Genomic DNA, 15028 nt, shown 5'->3' with positions numbered 1-15028 from the left:
ATTGTTTTCATTTCTAGTGACCCTCCAGCAGGACCTTTCAAAAAAATTTCATAGTTAAGGAGTATTTCTTTCCAATATGTACTAACAACATCACTATTGTCTGTGTAGTCTATCTCTTCTTCATCTGTACTGCCTGTACCAGAACTCAATCTTTGCTTTACTTTATCTTGTAACTCAAATTCGGTATTTTCTAGTGGGGTGTTCTCAGATGAGGCTTGGGAATAGAATGCTTCAGGTTGGAGGCATATCCCATGCACCCTCTTCATGTGCTGACCCAATCGAGTAACCTGTGCATAGCAGTTCTTGACTGTACACGTTTTCCTAACTTTTCTTGTAAAGAGCCCTCTGTATTTTCTTGTTCCCATGATGCATGATATTTTTTTAGCTCTATCTGTGGACCATCCATGTACTCTCACTAGGTGGCGAGGCAGGTGAACTAGTTTTTTTTTGCATGCTGGGCAATTAGATTTTTCCCTCTGCTTTTTTACTGTTAGGAAAGTACATCTACTAATCCATCACAAGGCAAGACCTCTGCCGAGTTCTCAACATTTAGAATAATCTCCTGGGGCTTCGGGTCTTCAATTGGGAGAAAAGTTTCTTCAGGTTGATAGACTGTTTCAAGGGTAGCAGCAGAGGCCTCAGGTGGAGCTAGCTCTTCAACATTTACCTCCACCTGCGGCATAATTCTGATTAGTCATGTAAAGTCACATTTGAATCAGGGTATGAAATAGGACATACTGAAAGAGCAAAACCTGTCCAGTGATTGGTGTGATGGTTGGGTATATTATTTCAAAAACTTAATAAAATCAAGTATAATTACACATAGGAGCATAATTATAAATAATTCAAGTATAATTATGGAACTATAATTATACTTACATTGTAAAATTGTAAATGAGGTGCAATATATTAGAAGGCTATTGTTTAAATGAAGCTTTGGTAACTATGGTAACAGTAGCTATCAAGTGCTAACTACTAAGCAAGATTGATTATAAAGTGATTTTATTTTCAAATTATATATTGATTCCCTGTTTTAATGCATGAAAATTAAATTACGTTAAAGGAGTTTAAGCCCTCAAGTTTTACTTTTTAAGTGTGAGTAATAAAGGGAAATCTAGAGATGGTATAAATTAGTCAAATAACCATAAAATATTATGTGATTCGCATAGTTGGTTTTGGCAGCAATGGGAAAGAGTCACATTCATTAAGCTCAAGGAACTCCAGGAAGTTGCAAGTGTAGATAGCTGAAGAGTGGTCATCTGCATACTTGAGCATTGTGCCTTAATGAGAATGAACCCACTAACAAATCTGGGACTTGAACCTGCACTCATGGCTTAGTAACTATGAAGTGCTAACCACTAAGCAAGCTTGATTATAAAGTAATTTTATTTTCAAATTATATATTGATTCCCTGTCAGTGAGGGGCCTGGACTCAGCAACATCTAATTATTCATTTACCTCCACATGCTGGCTTGGGAGATATGTCCTGTGGTCATTTATTTTGTCACTGTGTGGCTCGCAGGAATGGGATCTTGACTTCATTGATACCTGCAAATTTTATTTAGGTTAGTTTCATGGTTTTTCTGGATAAGATTGCATTTAATTGTGTGGTAAAAACAATGCACATCCTTTGAAACTATTAAAAAAATAATACATCCATATGAAAATTTTACCATATATATATATATATATATATATATATATATATATATATATATATATATATATATATATATATATATATATATATATATATATATATATATATATATATATATATATATATATATGCAGAAAATTTTAAACCCAAGAACTTAAAGTATGGGAGGAAATATTTGTAAATTAAGAGAAATTATGCTATAATAACTCAAGAGTTCAATTGTGTTAATGAAAGGATAAATTCTAAGTGTTAACAGCTAACAGAGTCAGGCATAATAAATTTATAAAATGTTATGTTGTGTTTAAATGCTAGAAGCTGTACTGTATTAATAATATTTTTTTCATTATCATTACTAACTATGATAATAATGGGAATAAATATTTCTGACTGCAACAAAATAAGTAATACAAATACAGAAAAAGATAATTTAAAATTGACTATGGTCAGTTTGGCTTTAGGTTGGAGACCTACAACTTCAGCAATTTACAGTTAATATGGAAAAAGATTGTATCATGCTTAGGGTAGGTATATGTCAGAGTACTATGTGATGCTGTAAGATGGGCTTTTGAAGGCAAAGAGAACCAGAAAGATTAGTGAAAATGGTTGAGAAAATTTGTGCTGTCTGAGTAGCAGGAAACTCAGCTGAAACAGGAGTGTGCCACTGTGTCACTTCTACGAAAGGATAAGGAGAGAGGTATACCAGGAACTTTGCTGAGGATGTTGAGAGTAGTCTAAAGGCTAACAACCTTCAGCCTGCCTACTATGTCTTTAAGAGGTTTTGCTCTAAATCCACAACATGGAAGAGGCCTGTCCAAAAGAGTATTAATAAAATTTTGCTTGTTAAAAATGGAGGTGTACAACGCTTTGTCTTTTAGTAGCAATAAAATTATAATACACAGTAGTAAAGATAAGCATTTCCAGAGCCTTGGGCTTAGGGCTACCCTCTGGGTTGACTCTAGAGTGCTCACCTCCCATTCCTGCACACCAAGTTTGAGTTCCAGCAGGTTCATTGACAAAATTTGAATATTACAAAAGATAAAACCCATGTGTTTACAAGTATCTATCAGGACAAGGCATCAGAGAGGTGGCAGCGTAGACCTACACTTAGACCTGCAGGTCCAGGAAGGGACAAGGAGTTGCCCCGAGACTGTAGGATACCTCATGTTCTCTCAGAGAGTGGTGAGCTTATCAAGGAAGAAAATAAATTTTAGACTATCATAAATACATGTAAATTGCTCTTAGGAGGAGGAAAGCAATGTAATGCACAGGAGTAGTAGAGGTAAGCATTTTCAGAGTTTTGGGTCTTGGGATACCCTTTGGGTCAACACTAGAGTGCTCATCTCCTATTTATTTCTGTAGTTTTCCTGGCAGGAGCTCCATTGAGAAAATTTAATTCTTATGAGTATCTTCTGAGGCATCAGATAGTTTGAGTGGAAATAGACTTTTAGTATAAAAAATATTTGTGTAGAATGTACTAAGACAATAATGCAAATCATACTCACCTTTATAACAGTCTTCGGCATGTTATAAGGTGCACTTTAAACAGCTTCATGGCTAAACCTGAAAGAGGTTTAGTTGAAAGATCCAGGGGACATAGTTGTTCAGCCATCCTTTGTTTATGGTTGAACAAAGCCCAAACTACAAACAGTCTTGGTCAACAAATCAGTCAAGCTGTTTGTCCCAGTAACCTGTAAATAAAGAAGGAATTAATTTGACATAAAACACAACACAAATGATGAAACCAAACCTGAACTATAATTAATTGTAGAATAGCACAACCCCTATAAAATTTGTTATCCATCTACAGTAAAATGAGCTATTACATACAAGGGAGGGCTCCTTCCCTTGACCCACTACTTCATAACTGTTTCCTCTCTATCACTAAGAAGCTCCCTGTTGGATAAGTGGGGTTTTAGGGTGAGGGAACATAAGTGAACGAACTTATCTATCTATACCTTTTAAACTGTTTATAAAGGCTGTCTTCACACTGTGGGACATAGAGCTAGATGGGCAGTGGCATTGGTTATAATAAAGGGACACCATGGAGAGGACAGTTGTTTATTTATTTAATTTTTATTTGTGTGGGCACCAGGCATAGTAAAATTATAGGGGGCCATGAAACACTGAACACAGGTACAAGGTTGCTCAAACTCACTTAGGTCTATCAGTCTGGAGAATTCCCTGCCTGATCAGGTTGTTGCTATGGAGTTTATCTCATTCTTCAAATCAGCTCTATATTCCTTTACCATTTCCAAGACTAACCCCTAACACATCTTCCCTCCCTGCCTTCCTTCCTTGTTATCAATTTAACAATTTCCTTTTAATCACTACAGTGACTACACACTTCAAGTATTACTCCTAGCACCAATAAACTCAGGCCATATATAATTATTTCTGCATAAGGTACATAGTTCAGTCATATATCCCTTAACGCTACTAATTGACCCTACTAATAATGGACTGGCATACCTGCAGATTGGTGCTACCCTATTTTAAAACATTTAACTTCTTCATACTTGCTTGAAAGGCCTTAACAAGGTGGGGGAGCTACCTCCACGCCCATAGAGCTAGGAAACTAAGGTAGAATGCTGTGATACTTGAGTGGCGTGGACGGTACAAATGACTGTCATGGGAACCAACATTTATATTCTCTACATGTCCATCTCCTGTGTGGTTGCGTTGGTTTTACTATTATGAAAGCATGCCTGCAGGGAAGCGTGACATGCGGTGGCTTATTCAGTACAATGACGGTCATGGGAGCTAACCGACAATCTAAATCCTGAATTATCGTCATGTTCATCTCCTCCAAGCGCCTCCGTGGTGCAGTGGTCAGCATGTCTGGCTACGAATATGCGGGCCAGGTTCGAATCCCGGCCTGGGCAGTCGGCGCACAGCCCACCCAGCTGTTCATCATCCCTTTCGGGTTGGTCGATAAATGGGTACCTGGGGAAACCTGGGGAAGGTAAACTGTGGATATCCCGGATGTCATACCAGCCCTGTGTCCCGGGATAGCGGGTTCTTACCCACCACAGGCTCCAAGGGCTAATGGGACGGAGATGGGCACCGCAGCTATGCGCAGCCACTGCGTATGCACCCACTTTACCTTTACCATCTCCTATGAGTTCATCTTCATTCTATCACTACGAATACACAGTAATTATGGGTGACTTACCATAGTTTTTACTGCTGAAGATATGCATGAAGAAGGCGTAATGGCGGCCACCGCGTGGCAGGAACAGCGCTGCAACAATTTCTCGGCTTGTGATTGGCTCGCTGAAAATAGTAGCTGGAACCTCGACAAAACGATACTGAAGTGCAGGTCGCAACACATCAAATCTGAGGGTGGGTGCGAAAGCGCAACGCGGTACTAAAGCGCAGTGTTGCGATACTAAAGCGCGAGGGGGTGGTTCCAAAGCGCAGACACCCCATAAAAAGTCACGAAAGCGCATTTTTCCTCCAACCAAAGCGCATAATGAAATCTACAGCAACAGCAACAACAACAGCAACAGCAACAACAACAGCAACAACAACAGCAACAGCAACAACAACAGCAACAACAACAACAACAACAACAACAACAACAACAGCAACAACAACAGCAACAACAACAGCAACAGCAACAACAACAACAACAACAACAACAACAGCAACAACAACAGCAACAACAACAACAACAACAGCAACAACAACAGCATCAACAACAACAACAACAACAGCAACAGCAACAGCAACAACAACAGCAACAACAACAGCAACAGCAACAACAACAGCAACAACAACAACAACAACAGCAGCAACAACAACAGCAACAACAACAGCAACAACAACAGCAACAGCAACAACAACAACAACAACAACAGCAACAACAACAGCAACAGCAACAACAACAGCAACAACAACAACAACAACAGCAACAACAACAACAACAACAACAACAACAACAGCAACAACAACAGCAACAGCAACAGCAACAACAGTAACAACAACAGCAACAACAACAACAGGATATTGATCAACAAGCGCTATGGGACCCCAAACAACAGAAATTCTAGTATCGCCAATATAATGCCAGGGAATGCCTCACACTTGCTCATTTTGATATATATTATTGACGTTGGCCAAAATCATCTTTTTATAGCAGCTTGGCAATTTTTTGCTCATTTGAAAAAGAGATACTGAACAATAAGGGCAAGATTTGGGTTCCAAAGCGCCTAAGTTGTTGTTCAGTAGTCTCTATGATAAATCAATGTTGTTCACGGCGTGGGTGAACAGATATTCACCCTAAATCAACAACAAAATACGATAACTCTTAGATATGAACAGGAAAGAACAACAAATTTGGACCAAAAAATTGGACCAAAAACTGCAGTGACTTTGCTATGACCTTCTTAGACTAGTGTTCTTACTCTTCGCACAAACTTCCTATGTTTTTTGAAACGCGAATAACTTTAATACTGCAAAACCAAATGAGCTGATTTTTCACCACAACAAGGATAATGTAAAATTATTTAATATTCTAAAGTTTTGGCTCGGTAGTTACAATGGTTTTTTAGTTAAAAATCGGATAGTAGTTTTATGGTGCGCTTCTGTAACACAACAAAAACCATCAAAACATACATTCATCGCTGGTGAAAAAACTACTTCACTTTGGACTGCTGTGTAAAGTTATTTTATAGCATACGTGGCAACTACTAAAAAGAGACAAGTCTCGTGTCTTTAAATGCACTACTAATTATTTTAAAGGAATAAATCGCCTGAAACACGAGAAATTGCTGCGCTTTGGAACCGTTTTTTTCAACTTTGACTGGCCATATAAAAAAAAGTATTATAGATACCGCCTTTAAACTTTCAAATCACAGATATATTTTCATACTGAAGCTTTTTAAACAATCTTCTCATTTTCCAAATTTTAGCCATATTTGATGAAAAATACTTAACAAAAATCATGAATTATATTTAGAAGCATAGAAAAATGTTATTTTGATAAAAAAACTAACCTAACCTAACTTAACAGTTTATAAAATACTGTAAAGAATATAAAAAACATGATTAATGTTTTGCCTTTGTCCTACTTAAAATCCCTTTTTCTATAAGCACTGGTAATTAAAAAACAGCCTGTGTGTTACGTAACCTTACCATCTGCTGACTTCAGGAGGAAAATAATGGCTCTCCATATTACTTACTGCCACAGGGATTTGAGTGGGATTCTTTACTTTGTTTCTCTCGCTCTCTTTAAAAATAAGCTTGACCGTCACTTCCTTGAACTTAATATTAATTAGAGTAGAACTGCAATGTTTTGGAGCCATCTGATTAACGTAGAATCACTTAGGTTTAAGGACAGGCCACCTAGTCTGGACCATGGGGTCTGTGTGGTCTGGTTTTCTATGTAAATCTATGTAAATCTCTCTCTCTCTCTCTCTCTCTCTCTCTCTCTCTCTCTCTCTCTCTCTCTCTCTCTCTCTACATATATATAAATAAATAAATATATATATATATATATATATATATATATATATATATATATATATATATATATATATATATATATATATATATATATATATATATATATATATATATATATGGTAAAACTTCGTTGCAGTACTGCGGACGTTTTCTTGACAGACCATGATTAATTTTGTTTTAAAAATGTGGTTGTCATTTTGGACTTTTTCTTGGGCAAACCATTAAAAAGCATGTTTTCGATATTGGAAAAAAATCGAAAACACGTTTTTAATGATTTTACAACGAAAACCAGTCTCCAAATGAAAATAAAAACTAATCTAACCAAATCAAACCTAATCTAACCCTGCGGGGCTAATCTAACCAAACCAAACCTAACCGAAGCTAACCTAACCCTGCGGGGCTGACTAACATAAACAAAACCAAGACTAAGATCAAGACTGCTCACGCACGGAATTACCCGGGTTACGTTAGGTTAGGTTAGGTTAGGTTAGATTGGTCATCCACAGGGTTAGGTTAGATTAAATCAGCCCCAAGGTTAGGTTAACTTTAGTTTTATTAGTTTTCATTTTGGAGACTTTAGTCGAATCATTAAAAATGTTTTTCTATTTTTTTTCAAGTATCCAAAACATATTTTTAATGATTTGCCCAGGTTTTCATTATTCATAGCAAGGTAGTGTGAGGATTGTGAGTGATATTATGTACAATGCAAGTTGCTATGAGACTGCAGTACTGCAACGACGCTTATATATATATATATATATATATATATATATATATATATATATATATATATATATATATATATATATATATATATATATATATATATATATATATATATATATATATATATATATATATATATATATATATATATATATATATATATATATATATATATATATATATATATATATATATATATTCATAGTATCAAAGTCTCAAACTTATTTCATGGCTTTTAGTAAACTAGTTTCTCAGGTAATATACTACCGTTTTTTTTTCTGGTATTCTGTAGGATTTAAATGATGAGGGGCTCAAATGTTGGGTGCTTATAACAAACAAGTTATGGAAAAAATATAGGTGATGACAAAAGTGAATAATCCAATTTTTTATTTTTTATTTATTTATGATTTTTTATAAGTAATTGAGAATCCACTTAAGTTTGAAAAATAACTTACATAAAGTTACTTGAAACTTCTTTTCCGGCAATTTGCAACACATGAAGATTATTCAACACATGAGAATCTCTCACACATACTCACAATGAAAAACATTTAAATTTGTAATATACCCCCTACTTTTGGTAAATTATAACATTTTAACTTCTGTTTTCCTGTGTACATGAGAAATTTCCTTATTCAAAAAATACTTATATAGAATTCTCTTAAACTGAAATGCCCCATTATTACATTATGGAAATCTTTACAAGAGGAAACAAAAAAGCTATTTTGGGAAATACCCTTTAACAAATTTGACTGACATATAATTCAAAATAAAAGATACAATAGGATTTTCCCTTTAAAGAAACTATTCTCAATAGACTAAGTTTCATTTCAATTAAATACATCACCCTCTTAAGCTAAATGAAATTTTATTTTAATTGGATAGTAATTTTCATCATATGAAATGCAATCCTCTGACTCTGAATGATACCATATAAAACATATAATGTACCTTTACCTATGCAAAATAATTACATACTTTTGATTCCTCCATTTCCCTATTTACTTATGCAGAAATACATAAAGGTTCCTTTAAACTGTAATGCCACAGATTAAGATCTTTACAAAAGTAACAAAAAAAGCTATTATTGTGTATCACTTCCAACTTAAATTTGACTTAAACCTCAATTTTAAAAAAAGTATATATTTCCTTTTAACATTTTTTATAGAACAAAATCACTATTCTCAATAGACTAAAGTTGCTCTCAATCTTATTTCATTATCATAAGAAAATATATGCAAATAAAAGACAAAAGCCTTTAATATACATTACTAGTTGAACATAAATCTATATTTGAAAATAAAAATAATACAGTTCAGGTGTGGAATGCTAAAGACAACATATATCTTGAGAAATAAAGACAGTGTTAACTAATTAAGCATTTCCTTTCAAATGAAAAACATAGATATTCAGTACTTGGTTTAGGTTTGGGTTAGGTTAGGTTAGGTGCAATAATGAGAGCTGTTGTTTATCGTGACCTGTACCCTCCCAAAAATTTTAACAAAATTTAGCAAATTAGTAGAAACTACTCTAATAGTACTATTATTTCCCAGCTGAGTTAACATAAAATGAATGGTGGCAAATTGGAGCAGAAGAGCTTAGGAATGTGATGATGCAATATTTTACCTGGTCCAAACAAATATAACCATTCATCGAAATTAGTATTTTTAAACCATATATATTCTACCTTGCCTCACCCAACCTAAACTTTTGACAAGTACTATGTATGAATTCACACTTGAAAAATTTTAATGATGATTAACAACATTCAAAATCACAAATTTGCAGTATTCTATTTTTCATTTACTTTTCCTAACTTTATATCTATATTTCAGCCACCTCACTTTAGCCAGTATTTTTTTCTCCATACTCATTTAGGAGTTTTGGGGTTTTGTGTCAAGTATATTTCGCACTTTCTTCGATGATAAATTCTCGCCTTTCTTTATTTTATCCATTAATATTATTTCAATTAATCTGTTTTCATAAGGAGAAAATTTTCTATTTAATGAATTTGTGCTTGAATGACTATTCATTTCTGAAGTTTCACTCTCTGAATCACTACATTCATCACTGATATTTTCATTTTTACTCCCTTCATAATTATGCTTTTCTTCATCTATCTTCTCTATGCGAATGCCAGAATAACTCGGTCGGTCACAATAGTTTGCTGCCTCAATAGCTTTAGAGGATGGAACAGCATCTCTTTTTTTATTGAGCAATCTGTATGTCTTTTTGCGGTATTAAACTCATGGTCCATATGAGTTGCCACATTTTCTGCCATTTCAGGGCAATGATAGAATATGTTGGTGGCAGCTGATTTTCTAAAAATATTTGGAAATAATGCCCTATTCCACTTGCTATCCCTAATTTCTTAATGCCATTACTTACATTGCTGGCTGTGGTTGGAGTCCCTCCCATGACAAAAAAAGTAATCCCCACTTTCCTCAGTTTCAATCTTTGATCTCATGAATTTCAAATACTTCTGATAATAGGAATTTTCAGTTTCAGTGAGGACCAGGTTTGCTTCATCATGAGTGAAACTTGTTTTATGTTTTCCAATGCTGATGACCACGCGGTCTTCAATGCGTTCTCTTTGGAGAAATTCACTGACCCGTTGCTCTGCAAAACACCTCCTCTTTTGCATTTTTATTAGTCCCATAAATATCAAAATATTCCTTACCAATGAAATGTCATTTCTTTTTGGTACATATTTGTCATCAAGTTGTTCTATTATTTTCACTGCTCCTTTATATTCTTCTGATGAATAGAATTTATCTAATTTATCACTATTTAACAACAACTGCTCTTGTTCTTTTCTCTTACACCTTTTTCCTCTCCACACATTTTGTAATAGCTACGGGACCACCCAGGCATAATGTTGCATAGGTGTTCTGCATCTGTGACCTCAGATTCAGAGAAAGGGTTTCCTTTCTCTTCTTTGAAACGTATGCAAAGAACTTTTCAGACTAGCGAGGTATGTTATTATTGTTTGTGATTTCCAGTCTTTTCAGTTTTTCTTACCAAAGTACTTCCAAAGTTTTTCTTCCACCAGCAGTTCTTGTACATTATTTGCCTCTAGATCTGCTATCACTATTTTCAACCTGCCTATGTTATATGATATTGTTTTCATTTCTAGTGACCCTCAGCAGGACCTTTCAAAAAATTTCATAGTTAAGGAGTATTTCTTTCCAATATGTACTAACAACATCACTATTGTCTGTGTAGTCTATCTCTTCTTCATCTGTACTGCCTGTACCAGAACTCAATCTTTGCTTTACTTTATCTTGTAACTCAAATTCGGTATTTTCTAGTGGGGTGTTCTCAGATGAGGCTTGGGAATAGAATGCTTCAGGTTGGAGGCATATCCCATGCACCCTCTTCATGTGCTGACCCAATCGAGTAACCTGTGCATAGCAGTTCTTGACTGTACACGTTTTCCTAACTTTTCTTGTAAAGAGCCCTCTGTATTTTCTTGTTCCCATGATGCATGATATTTTTTTAGCTCTATCTGTGGACCATCCATGTACTCTCACTAGGTGGCGAGGCAGGTGAACTAGTTTTTTGCATGCTGGGCAATTAGATTTTTCCTCTGCTTTTTTACTGTTAGGAAAGTACATCTACTAATCCATCACATGTCAAGAACTCTTCCGAGTTCTAAAAATTTATAATAATCTCCTTGTTCTTCTGGTCTTCAATTGGGAGAAAAGTTTCTTCAGGTTGATAGACTGTTTCAAGGGTAGCAGCAGAGGCCTCAGGTGGAGCTAGCTCTTCAACATTTACCTCCACCTGCGGCATAATTCTGATTAGTCATGTAAAGTCACATTTGAATCAGGGTATGAAATAGGACATACTGAAAGAGCAAAACCTGTCCAGTGATTGGTGTGATGGTTGGGTATATTATTTCAAAAACTTAATAAAATCAAGTATAATTACACATAGGAGCATAATTATAAATAATTCAAGTATAATTATGGAACTATAATTATACTTACATTGTAAAATTGTAAATGAGGTGCAATATATTAGAAGGCTATTGTTTAAATGAAGCTTTGGTAACTATGGTAACAGTAGCTATCAAGTGCTAACTACTAAGCAAGATTGATTATAAAGTGATTTTATTTTCAAATTATATATTGATTCCCTGTTTTAATGCATGAAAATTAAATTACGTTAAAGGAGTTTAAGCCCTCAAGTTTTACTTTTTAAGTGTGAGTAATAAAGGGAAATCTAGAGATGGTATAAATTAGTCAAATAACCATAAAATATTATGTGATTCGCATAGTTGGTTTTGGCAGCAATGGGAAAGAGTCACATTCATTAAGCTCAAGGAACTCCAGGAAGTTGCAAGTGTAGATAGCTGAAGAGTGGTCATCTGCATACTTGAGCATTGTGCCTTAATGAGAATGAACCCACTAACAAATCTGGGACTTGAACCTGCACTCATGGCTTAGTAACTATGAAGTGCTAACCACTAAGCAAGCTTGATTATAAAGTAATTTTATTTTCAAATTATATATTGATTCCCTGTCAGTGAGGGGCCTGGACTCAGCAACATCTAATTATTCATTTACCTCCACATGCTGGCTTGGGAGATATGTCCTGTGGTCATTTATTTTGTCACTGTGTGGCTCGCAGGAATGGGATCTTGACTTCATTGATACCTGCAAATTTTATTTAGGTTAGTTTCATGGTTTTCTGGATAAGATTGCATTTAATTGTGTGGTAAAAACAATGCACATCCTTTGAAACTATTAAAAAATAATACATCCATATGAAAATTTTACCATATATATATATATATATATATATATATATATATATATATATATATATATATATATATATATATATATATATATATATATATATATATATATATATATATATATATATATATATATATATAGAAAATTTTAAACCCAAGAACTTAAAGTATGGGAGGAAATATTTGTAAATTAAGAGAAATTATGCTATAATAACTCAAGAGTTCAATTGTGTTAATGAAAGGATAAATTCTAAGTGTTAACAGCTAACAGAGTCAGGCATAATAAATTTATAAAAATGTTATGTTGTGTTTAAATGCTAGAAGCTGTACGGTATTAATAATATTTTTTTCATTATCATTACTAACTATGATAATAATGGGAATAAATATTTCTGACTGCAACAAAATAAGTAATACAAATACAGAAAAAGATAATTTAAAATTGACTATGGTCAGTTTGGCTTTAGGTTGGGGAGACCTACAACTTCAGCAATTTACAGTTAATATGGAAAAAGATTGTATCATGCTTAGGGTAGGTATATGTCAGAGTACTATGTGATGCTGTAAGATGGGCTTTTGAAGGCAAAGAGAACCAGAAAGATTAGTGAAAATGGTTGAGAAAATTTGTGCTGTCTGAGTAGCAGGGAAACTCAGCTGAAACAGGAGTGTGCCACTGTGTCACTTCTACGAAAGGATAAGGAGAGGTATACCAGGAACTTTTGCTGAGGATGTTGAGAGTAGTCTAAGGCTAACAACCTTCAGCCTGCCTACTATGTCTTTAAGAGGTTTTGCTCTAAATCCACAACATGGAAGAGGCCTGTCCAAAAGAGTATTAATAAAATTTTGCTTGTTAAAAAATGGAGGTGTACAACGCTTTGTCTTTTAGTAGCAATAAAATTATAATACACAGTAGTAAAGATAAGCATTTCCAGAGCCTTGGGCTTAGGGCTACCCTCTGGGTTGACTCTAGAGTGCTCACCTCCCATTCCTGCACACCAAGTTTGAGTTCCAGCAGGTTCATTGACAAAATTTGAATATTACAAAAGATAAAACCCATGTGTTTACAAGTATCTATCAGGACAAGGCATCAGAGAGGTGGCAGCGTAGACCTACACTTAGACCTGCAGGTCCAGGAAGGGAAAAGGAGTTGCCCCGAGACTGTAGGATACCTCATGTTCTCTCAGAGAGTGGTGAGCTTATCAAGGAAGAAAATAAATTTTAGACTATCATAAATACATGTAAATTGCTCTTAGGAGGAGGGGAAAGCAATGTAATGCACAGGAGTAGTAGAGGTAAGCATTTTCAGAGTTTTGGGTCTTGGGATACCCTTTGGGTAACCGACAATCTAAATCCTGAATTATCGTCATGTTCATCTCCTCCAAGCGCCTCCGTGGTGCAGTGGTCAGCATGTCTGGCTACGAATATGCGGGCCCGGGTTCGAATCCCGGCCTGGGCAGTCGGCGCACAGCCCACCCAGCTGTTCATCATCCCTTTCGGGTTGGTCGATAAATGGGTACCTGGGGAAACCTGGGGAAGGTAAACTGTGGATATCCCGGATGTCATACCAGCCCTGTGTCCCGGGATAGCGGGTTCTTACCCACCACAGGCTCCAAGGGCTAATGGGACGGAGATGGGCACCGCAGCTATGCGCAGCCACTGCGTATGCACCCACTTTACCTTTACCATCTCCTATGAGTTCATCTTCATTCTATCACTACGAATACACAGTAATTATGGGTGACTTACCATAGTTTTTACTGCTGAAGATATGCATGAAGAAGGCGTAATGGCGGCCACCGCGTGGCAGGAACAGCGCTGCAACAATTTCTCGGCTTGTGATTGGCTCGCTGAAAATAGTAGCTGGAACCTCGACAAAACGATACTGAAGTGCAGGTCGCAACACATCAAATCTGAGGGTGGGTGCGAAAGCGCAACGCGGTACTAAAGCGCAGTGTTGCGATACTAAAGCGCGAGGGGGTGGTTCCAAAGCGCAGACACCCCATAAAAAGTCACGAAAGCGCATTTTTCCTCCAACCAAAGCGCATAATGAAATCTACAGCAACAACAACAGCAACAGCAACAACAACAGCAACAGCAACAACAACAGCAACAACAACAGCAACAACAACAGCAACAGCAACAAGAGCAATAAGAGCAACAACAACAAGAGCAACAACAACAAGAGCAACAACAGCAAGAGCAACAACAACAACAACAACAACAACAGCAACAAGAACAACAACAGCAACAAGAACAACAACAGCAACAAGAACAACAACAGCAACAAGAACAACAACAGCAACAAGAATAACAACAGCAACAAGAACAGCAACAGCAACAAGAACAGCAACAGCAACAAGAACAGCAACAGCAACAAGAACAGCAACAGCAACAAGAACAGCAACAGCAAC

The 15028-nt window shown here is 35.8% G+C and overlaps 1 long non-coding RNA gene across 2 annotated transcripts; it reads right to left on the bottom strand.

Moving 5' to 3' along the window:
- Positions 1 to 499: 499 nt before the first annotated feature.
- LOC126981687 (uncharacterized) lies at positions 500 to 14669 on the bottom strand. 2 transcript variants are annotated; one of them, XR_007734046.1, is made up of 3 exons: positions 14364 to 14669; positions 3163 to 3348; positions 500 to 1548 (listed from the first exon to the last, which is right to left on the bottom strand). It is a non-coding gene; the product is annotated as an uncharacterized LOC126981687 (long non-coding RNA). The 2 variants fall into 2 exon arrangements; XR_007734045.1 differs by lacking the exon at positions 14364 to 14669 and adding an exon at positions 4833 to 5138.
- Positions 14670 to 15028: the final 359 nt, after the last annotated feature.

Source organism: Eriocheir sinensis, chromosome 49, assembly GCF_024679095.1.
Source record: "Eriocheir sinensis breed Jianghai 21 chromosome 49, ASM2467909v1, whole genome shotgun sequence".
In the NCBI taxonomy this organism is placed as follows: Eukaryota; Metazoa; Arthropoda; class Malacostraca; order Decapoda; family Varunidae; genus Eriocheir; species Eriocheir sinensis.
The sequence above is the reverse complement of the archived record's forward strand: the minus strand, read 5'-3'. Positions and strand labels throughout refer to the sequence as shown.